General features: G+C 31.0%; 1 long non-coding RNA gene across 2 annotated transcripts; it reads right to left on the minus strand.

Annotated features, from left to right (window-relative positions):
* Nucleotides 1–4,477: 4,477 nt before the first annotated feature.
* On the minus strand, nucleotides 4,478–10,351 carry LOC111089004. Of its 2 annotated transcripts, XR_002613387.1 has the most exons (6): nucleotides 10,278–10,351; nucleotides 9,402–9,548; nucleotides 8,705–8,807; nucleotides 7,564–7,686; nucleotides 6,675–6,847; nucleotides 4,478–4,924 (listed from the first exon to the last, which is right to left on the minus strand). It is a non-coding gene; the product is annotated as an uncharacterized LOC111089004 (long non-coding RNA). The 2 variants fall into 2 exon arrangements; XR_002613386.1 differs by having other exon boundaries at nucleotides 6,675–7,686.
* Between the last annotated feature and the right edge of the window lie 309 nt (nucleotides 10,352–10,660).

Raw genomic sequence — 10,660 nt, forward strand, 5'->3', positions numbered from 1 at the left:
ATTATAGTAAGCTGTGGATTGAAATTCAAAAACCAATTGCATTACAACTTTTTTAGATGGTTAGCATGCAATGTGAACAACACAAAAATACGTATTGTACAGGAAATATGTTGACAAATCAAGAAATTACAAAATTACATTCCCAGTATACAAATTTATAGTATTGAACCATTCCTTATACAAACAGTGTGTCAACAAAATGCTGAAAAAGCCATCAATGACAAATCATTGAAATATTTACCAACAACTTCACACATCATTAATTGATATCAATTGCACTTCCACAATGATGACAAAGGAAATTACCTGATTACAACACAAAGCTTTTTTGAACTTTCTTTAAAATATAAGAATGTTTAACAGCAAAGACAATAAAACATTCTTAGCAAAATTAGTCATATTATTTTGAATGATGTTATATCTCCACTTTTTTATAACTCATCTATTATCATGCATTGACAATAATTTTGACCAGCTGCAAGTGTATGTTTCTATCACAGATTATTACACAGTGCTAAAGGTTTATAAAGCAAGAACCAAAGTTTTCAGCACTTTCAGATGCATTATGGTGGATCACTTTTACTAACTAACAGATAAGCCAATCTGCTCTTATTACTTTCACGAGTAAAAAAAAACTGTTATTTACATAAAATATTATAAAATAGAGTTACTGTAGGTTTATGTAATAACAAAGCAAAACTTGGGGAAACCATGCATAACAGTCAAGTGTCATGTCATGTGATAGTCATACTGTGCATGTAGAACACCCTATCTTCTGTATAGTTATTTACTAGAGATAGAATACTTCCAAAAATCTGAAAATAAATAGGACTGAGTATAAGTATAGCACATGTGCTCCAACTGTGGAATTGTGGTACTCAAGTATACTGATATCCAACATAAAAGCCAAAAGTTTCCATCAAATGCAGGTTCAAGACTGTTAAGCAAACAATAAGTTGAACATGGACAGAAGAAAACAAGAACACAAGTACAGTTTTAAACATTGAATTTTTACTAACAAATGGTGTTATGTTACCAAAACTGTTCAGGCTTTTTGTTTTGCATTGTCAGGATGTCGGAGACAAAAAACGGAAGAATAGCCAAAACCAAGAGCAATCTTAAGCCAAGCTAGGTGTACAGATTTCTGTAATGCCTCTTTGAATCAGCTACCTTTCAAGAAATCCATATAGAAACACATACACACTAGCTTGAGACTTCAGAACAAAAGTTGCAGTATGTATCTTTTACCTGTGTAAAAGGATTAGCACATATTTATGACCTTGAGACATCTGGTCAATAAAAATTCCATAATTACATGCAGAAACTACTTGGAAATTGAGAAAAATGTTACATGAATATACATGAATAAAGAATTATTCTATACTAGTTATAATTGTTTCAGTCATTAGAATGTTTAAAAAAGTTGGGATACATCAATTAAAGATTAGAACTTGGGTTGTTCTTCAATATAATTATCTGGAAACAAAATCAATGTCAACAGATGGAGAAAAAAATTAAGCAATCTGCAAGAGACAGAAACATATAAACATTTCACAGATGTTGATGTACAACAAGTCAGTATTTTGGCAGGATTTCAGCATCAGAAAAAAACCTAAAAATTATCTGATGAATAAAAAGCAATTAATACTAGTACAGTCAACAAGTATTGGTCAAGTTTGATGTTATGATTTATAATAAAATGATTTACTGTTACTTATTATTCAAAATTTATACGTAAAACTAAATACCCCAGAATGAAGTAAAATTAATTAAGTTAATAAACTTGTTGCATTACATTTCTAGGACTTCTAAATTTTTAAAAGGACTAGTAGATGTTTGTCCCAGTATACAGTGGGACTAGAGGCTTCAAAAGATCTCAAGAAATACCCATTAAATAGGCCAACAAAAAATAATGTTAATCTTTCCTCAATTTAATTTCTTTATTTGTCACTGCAATTGGGTCAGGCAAACTTTTCAGACCTATTGTACTGCAGCAATTTTGGCATATTTCCAATCCTGGAATTTTATAAAGGGCATTTATTAAAATTTTGTAGTATCTACAGACATAAACATTATGTACTTGAGTTCAAATAAACTTGTAATCATATAGACATTTTTGTTTTGCTACAAAAAATTAAAGCAACTGATGAAATTATTAAATTTTACTTTAAAATTTTACCATTAAAAATTGAGGTATTTATTTCACGTCCTCTTTATGATTTAATATCTATTAGTAGGAAAGGAAATAAAGATGACAAAATTAAAATAAAGCATTTTCATTTCATGCAGTAAGTCCATATGAAATCATAAGTTGACTTTTTCTGATCATCAGTTTTTTTAACTATTTATCATTAATTGTAATTATTATTACAGAATTTTTAGCAGCTCTTCTTGTAGAAGTTATTACATAATTCTTTTAAATATATGAAATATTTTGAAGCTTTATAAAGGACACTAAATTCAAAAATACAAAAGATGTAACAGTTATTACATAAACTATTTTATAAATCAAGTAATGTGGAAAGACACTTAAATATCAATTCAAGTTGGTGGCCCATAGATACATCATTTTCCTGTGCTACAACCACAGGACCCAAGACTGACGGACATCACAGTATGAAAAATGTAAAGTAATACAGTATTATTACTCATTGGGAATACTTTTCAGTAAATGCACTTAATGAACATGAGATTCAGTACACTATAAAACAAGCAAACACTTAGACTTAACACTGATTGTAAATGTACAACTGTACATCAAACACTTAGACTTAACACTGATTGTAAATGTAGAACGGTACATCAAACACTTAGACTTAACACTGATTGTAAATGTACAACGGTACATCAAACACTTAGACTTAACACTGATTGTAAATGTACAACTGTACATCAAACACTTAGACTTAACACTGATTGTAAATGTACAACTGTACATCAAACACTTAGACTTAACACTGATTGTGAATGTACAACTGTACATATACCTTCCTATAACCCTTCGACTGTGATCTACTTATATTGTAAGTAGGTATGCGGCTTTCGTGCAAGTTCTTTATAAAAATTAAACTAGTTGATGAAATAGTTTAAATTTGACTTGAACAGTCCTAAGATTATATAATTTTAGAAAAATAAAATAATTAATTTTGATTTTTCTACTATTTATAATAAAACAGTCATTCTTAAAACCCCCACAATTTTTAAAAACCAACAATAATTTTATACACAATTGTATAAAAATTAAATTGTCTCCAGTCTCCAAATTACTAAAATACAATACTTACTGTGCAGAATAAAAAATGGTAAAAAAACCCAATGAAACTGGAAAACAATCTCATATACTCAAAAAACTTTAAAAAAAACATTCATTAGTTAATCTGAATAGTTCACAGTGATTTCTATTTTGTGTATAAAATTCTGGTTCTTATCTCACAGTTTTCACATTTCATTTGCATAATCTCTAGAACCTTCTAAACAAATATCAAAAGTTTTTTAAGGTAAATGTTTATATTTTGAATTTAGATCAAAAAGCTCAATTTGTGTCTCATCCACCACAAAACTTTCTGCTACATGTTTGCAGTATCATTTACATTTCTTTTTCAATAATGGCTTCTTTCTTGCTACTCGCATATACAGGCTAACTTTGTGTAGGGATCTGGATATTGTCGATGTAAGAACACAGACTCCCATCTCAAACATGTAACTGTACAAATCTTTCAAAGTCACTGTTGATATCCATAACTAGTTTCCTGCTTGCCCAATTGCTTAGTTTTGAAGAGTGGCCTGATCTGGGTAGTAACTTGGTGGTATGAAGTACATCCCACTTCTTAATGATGGACTTCACCATACTCAAAGGGATAATCAGTGACTGAAATTTTCTTCTAACCTTTTCCTGATCTGTGCTTCTCTACCACTTTATCCCTGACATGTTTAGAAATATCCTTGGTCTTCGTGGTTGGTTTGTTGTATTACTATGCGAGTTATAGCTTGAACAGATGCACGTACTCTGAAATCAAGTTATACCACTTTGATTACACACAGACAGAGCCCATTACACTAATTTTGTCACCTTTCAAACTAATCTTCTGCACCTGAACTGATTTAGGATTGTTGTAGCAAAGGGGTTCAATACTTATGCAATTGAGAATATTCTAATTTTGTTTGAAAATCTAACTTACATAACATCAGTTTTTTTTTCAGCTTTCTAAGTTTGGAGTAGATTGTATAGATTCTAAATATAAAGTCCCCTTTGAAAGTTTCATGATTGCAAGCTCAGATGGCAACAAAATGTAGACATTTTGCAGGAGGGTGAACACTTTTGCAAGGCACTGAGAGTTGTAAAAAATTAATTTCCAGTTCTTGTAAATAAAGTTTAAACCTTTTAATAGATCAAAGCAGCATAAATGAAAGTGTGTATAACAAATATTTCAAGCACTTTGATATTGTCTTACATCGATTCTGTACTTGGCACATTTAATACACACCCAGACTTGGTTCACATCTCTATTCCTGAATTAAACAAAGAACTGTTTATGTACAATTTGTCTTGGTGCACTGCAATCACATTATAAGACCAGGTTAAACATACCAGTAATTATTGGGCCTTAGTAGATGAAGATCAGGAACACATTAAAATCTTCTTACATAAACTACAACTGACTGACATGAAATGTAAATAAATAAACTCTTTGAACAGAGGAAGTACATTTCTCATTTAATTCTTAGATTCATGGATTTGTAAATGACACAATTTAATAATCTGAACACATTTAATAACAGGTACTTGTTTTTAACCCTGAAAGACTAACTTGAGAGAAAAATAAAATAATACCCCAGCAAGACTTGAACTTCTTTCTAACTTCTTTACGAAGTTGTTCCCTGTTTTCAGTGGTCTAAGCAGGAAGTGACTGAGTTGCTGACTTGCCTGAATGTTAGAAAAACAAATGTAAATTGACAAGAAAATATAAGTACATTATAGGCATGAAGTTATAGAAGAGAACATAATTTTCATAGCTTATATAATTAAGTGGACTGTAAAGCATGCCTGAAGTTCATAAAATAGTGTATAATACATGCCATGTGGTATAGCATAACCTATGTTCAGTATGTCAGGAAGTTTGAGCAAAAAGTATAAATATAAAACACATTTCAATTCTCCAGAAGTAGCTTACTTATGGATGATTTTAAAATTTCCATTATCAGTGAGACCTTTAGAAAACTGATTTCATCATGATTTAGCTCAGTTATTTGTTACAATGTGCTCAAAATATATTTTATTTTGGTTAACAAATTAACAAATGTAGAAATTTTAAGTTGAAATTAAGTTTTTTTCATTTTTAATACTGATAAAACATAGGAGCTTGGAGTTCATCTTCCAACACTACCACTTATATCCATTTATCACAACCTTTTATTTTATCTCAGGAAGTGTTGGGCTAACTGCATTTATTACATCACACAACATAATTGAAATTGTATACAAATAAAAAATATATAAAACTTGAAAATTTTCATTAGTATTACTGAACTGATATGCAAACTTTCTCAAAAGTATAGGAATATGTGAGAAAGAAATACAGGAAAATATAAGAATACTGGTTACAATGTCATTAGTGAAAGATATTTTATGATGTTTACCTATGTATCATTAGAACTAGTGGGTCCAGTTGTTGCTGGTCATTAAGAACAAAGCTACACAAAGGACTATCTGTGCTCTGCCCCCCACAGGTATCGAAACCCGATTTCTAGCAGTACAAGTCTGCAGACATAATCTTGTGTAGCCAGAGATCAAGGGGCTCACTTTACGTGACAAGAGATTATGGAAAGTGACATCAGAGACAACTTTGGCTATTTTTTATGCTGAACCCATTAATGAGTAATATAACCTTATACAACTATTTGCCCCTGCAGCAGCACCATCTGAAAAAAATATCCCCAGACCCTTTGTTACAAAAAGTTTATCTTCTTGCATTTAGAATGTTTAATATCAAATATCATAGCATTCAGTTCAATGACTTATAAGAATTATCTTTGAGATTTTTCCTTATACACCATAAGTGCAATGTAGGTGCCCATTATGGTGGGCCATATAATGACCCATAGCCTTTATTGAAACAAAGACATTTCCTTGTCTTCAAAATACTTCATGCTAAATATCATGGTGATGAATGAGATAACTTTTTTAAAGTTGTTCCCCATTCACTATATAAAAATACTACCTTCAATTATCCTTTCAAATTCATTCCTCTTGGATGATATCCATGAAATGCCACCTGGAGAACCAAACATGCTAGTGCAAACTTCTCCATTTGGATCTAGCACAATTCCAGCCACAGAAAAGCCAATTAATGAAAGCACATCACACAAATAACAAAAAGTATGTTATGAGGAAAAGCACCAATTTTAGTTCCTTTAGACAAAACTACTTTATTATAGAACTAATGAATAATGAAAACAGGATAAGTAGATTTAGAAAGAAATACAAGATTTGTGAAATATCCTATGAACATATATATACTTAGATGAATGAGAAGCATTATAAATTAGATCCTGATGTTTTGAATTGTTTTATAACAAATTAGAATTCAGAGGAATATCAAAAATAATTTTGCACTGTAGAGACATCAAAATCAGGTGAAGTGTGCTTATCATACATTTCAATGCTTAAAACTTACAGCATTACTTATAACTTTCAGCTGTTGGTTAGCAACACAGCTGTGAGGTTGTCCTTTTGTTGGATCTTGGCACAACTCTGCTGCCTCCTTCTGGTACTTCTCCCTTTCCTGAGGAGAAAGTTTCTTCTATAGCTGGGAAGCATTTTGCAGGAATGTTGATTTCTCTGTTGTACCTAAAATTAAATACCCAAAATACCAGGAAAATTATACTTTCAATTTATTGTATTTAGTAAAACATTAATTTTTATGACACATTAAATCTATGCATGCTTCATGAATCTCTACAATTTCAACATAGTGTGTTCAGAACTTATACTTTTGTATTAAAAGAAATAAAACAAAACTGGAAATGTCATAAAAAATTCAACTGAATTTGAATATTTTTTACAATACATTTATGAATCTTCACAATGTCAACAGTCTTCAGAATTTATAGTTTTGCATTATATGAGAAGCAGAACAGTACTAAAAATGTTGCAAAAAACTCCAACTGGATTTGAAAAATATTCATATAGTAACAGCCTTCAAATTTAAACAATGTAATGATACAGTAATAAATGGTAATTAAAGAATAATTCTATGTCACACTCAAAATTAATGGCTGATAATAACCAAATGACAGAACACCAGTTATTCTTGGCAGTTAGTGGGTGCCTATATTCAAATAGACACTGACTTCTCACAAATAATACCTTTTCCACCAACTCAAAGGTATTTAATGTATGTACATTTGAAAAGAAATTTGCTAGATAAGAAAAATTAGCAGTGAAATGAAATCAGCTACGTAAAGTACAACAATAGATAGAAAATTTTAAAAACATTAAATTATTTGGCTAGTCATGTGTACTTTATGTAGTAAATGTTCATGACAAAGGTGAAAGTGACAAACTTCTCTCCATTTTTCTGATAAAATATGAATTTGCATTTGGTCCATTGACCAAAGGTCTCTTCTTTTTCTGAGCATTGTGGTATTCTTTGTCTTTTCTTTAGCTCTTCAGTTTCTAATCCAGACCTAAATAAATAAATATATACTTAAACTAGACTACATATCTGAGAAACATAAATGCCTCATTGTAAATAACTAAAATTAAGTTATACTGCTGATAATGCTTAATTTAGACCAACAAAATGTCTTGAGTAGCCATTAATTCATAAGCTATCAAATGCAAAGCACATGAGCAATAACAATATGGTGGAAAAACTGCAAACAGTCCATCTTGACATGTCATCATATTTGGTGTGTCACTGCATCATGGTTTAGCACAAATTTACATCCAAGACATGCCATTTTGGAATCCTAAATTTAGTCCAAACACTAGATTAAACTGTTGAAGAAATGGGGAAAAAGATATACAGTACTAATGCCACTTCAAGTGTATGGCACAACATTGCTGAGCTCCACTATCTTTTGTGCACATGAAGTGTGAAGTGCACTATAGCTATGATGGATCACCCTCTAATCTGCTAGTATGCTTTAAATTTAGTTTTTGTAAAACCTGTCTTGTATATCAAAATGGAATTTGAAAGTAGAAACTGCTGTACTACAATAAAATGCAATCAAAGATCAGGAAATTATAAACAAATTCAGAAAGATCACTTCTCATTGACCTTTAGAGGCTAGAACCCCCTCCTCATCGAAAAAAAACAAAACATTAGCTTGTAGTTTTTCAAAATACTAGGATTCATAGATGTATATGGTTATAGTATTTTAATTGTTTATCACTTTATGTCATAAGGTTAAACATCTGACCCCTTTGACTTGTAAGAGCCCCAAAATGCACAATTTAATATTATTGATAACTGTGTCTACAGTTTTGGGATTGTAGCTGTCACAAATTTTGACTCTTGACTATGAAATTCACCTGTAGAAAGTGAACCCTCCATAAAATAGTGGTAATATTCTTGTACCTTGGAGAATATATAATAGAAATAAGGAATAAATTTGTACTTCACTGATTCCTTGATTAACAATTCTTCTACATGTTAGGCTAATAGGCACAGCTCTATATTATTATTATTTATCAACTAACCAGGTTTCAAAAATGTAGGTAGTTTTCCAGACTTGGGTATCACAAAAAATTTTGACCTTTGGACCTCTGATGATGTCCTTTGATCTTAAGAGGGTACATGACCCTAGAAGGAAAAATTCAGGTTACAATTTATTAACTAATGAAGTTTTGTGAATGTATATGTAGTAGTTTGCAATTCTAAATTACAGTTGTTATAAGTGTTGAAAAAACAAAACAGGCAATTATTATAGAGCACAAACCTACATGGAAAAGAATGAAAATGCCATTGTACCAGAAAAGGCTGATATACAGGTGTGAAAAGGTTAGTAGTGGCCTGTGGATTTTATTGAAAATTCTAAGAAACTAAAACTTGTATCAAAACAGGTTATTTACTTTTAGAGTAATTATCAAATTTTTAATGGATTAAAAATACCAATTGAGAGATTTCTCTAAATATATTAAGTTTATATGTTCAAATTTAAAGTAGAAATAAAATTAATTAAAAATTATCCTTGCCAAGCCATAATAGCTCTTTGAAGAGGTCACACCACCATTTCTCTATAGTACTGGTAACTATTGTCATTGGAACGTTGTGACAATAAAGTTTTTAATGCATTTTAAAACACTGATTATAGTTGTAGTATTAACAAACTTTTACATCTTTGATACAAGAAAACAAATGTAAAAACTAAAATGAAATCTGATATAATGTCTTAACCTTCTCATTCTGAATATTCAATGCAATGGAAACTTCCTCTATCTTTTTCTGACACTTCTTGCCAGAAGTCATACCCTCATTTCAGGCTGCCTCCAACACTTCCACAATTTCTGGCATGAAGTCTTCTCTCGTCCTTTTCTGTAAAACCTAATACAACACTTCTACAATATAACACCATGGTACCCAAATTTAGCCAGTATCCAGACTAAGCTACTTTACATAAAAATACCCCAATGAGAAAAACTAGGCATAAAAGGAAATTATTAAATGTTACAGTGGTGGGCTTAGGGGTAATGGGGGGGGGTCCTCCATAGCATTGCCTTTTAGTTTTTATTACACTAACTTTAAAAAAAAACAAAAACTCTTATCTCTGTAGCACCCCAAACAGTCTGTTAGTACTGAGTTACTATTTTTTTAGTTTTTGAATCATCTGGTACAGTGGTACTGGTAGTATTTCCCTAACATTAGCACTAGTAGCAGTAGAACTCAATAGCAGTTTGACAACGTTTGTTTTATTTCAATATCTTTAATCACCTTTCTGACCACTTAGATTTAGAAATGCCCCAATGTAAATTTTTTGTTTCATTATATTAAGACCTTTTTATTTTTAGTTTTATCCCCTGTGTATGAACTCCGATATGTGTTTATGCACATGAATTTCACATTTTTCATAAAGATGAAATACGTTTATACTTAGAGTCAATGATATGGTTTTTCGAAGGTGTCCTCAGCCACAGATATAAGACGTATTTGAATACCTGTACAGCTGTAGCTACCTCAATAACAATAACCACACAAATTATACTTGTTTTGTTTGCTTGTTAAGTGTTACGTGGCATAATCCTAGAACTACACAATATTTGAAATTTGGCTTACTTAATTTGTAGAGTGAAAATTAGACTGTAGCAATAACAAATTAACATAGCTACTGTTGCGTCATCGAGATCACGTGACTATTCTCACGCCCTCTACTTTCTAGAACTATCCTGTACTTTGGCGAATGCTCTAGCATTTACTAGATATAGTGTAGCTGGTATATAAAAGAGGGTGACAACGTGACGGTAATGTGTGTGTGTAGATAGTGAGTAATTGAACTGCAATCAGAAGAATTGTTGACGTTCGTTGATATAGCGTTTGTTATAGAGCGATTGTTGAAAATAAGTGTATTGTAAAGTTGTATTCGGAAAGAATAAACCAGTTTTATTAAGTAAGGACTTGTGTCGCTAAAGTTTCGTCGGAACGAAGTTACGGAAAGTTAA

This window comes from Limulus polyphemus, unplaced genomic scaffold, assembly GCF_000517525.1.
Source record: "Limulus polyphemus unplaced genomic scaffold, Limulus_polyphemus-2.1.2 Scaffold109, whole genome shotgun sequence".
Classification (NCBI taxonomy): Eukaryota; Metazoa; Arthropoda; class Merostomata; order Xiphosura; family Limulidae; genus Limulus; species Limulus polyphemus.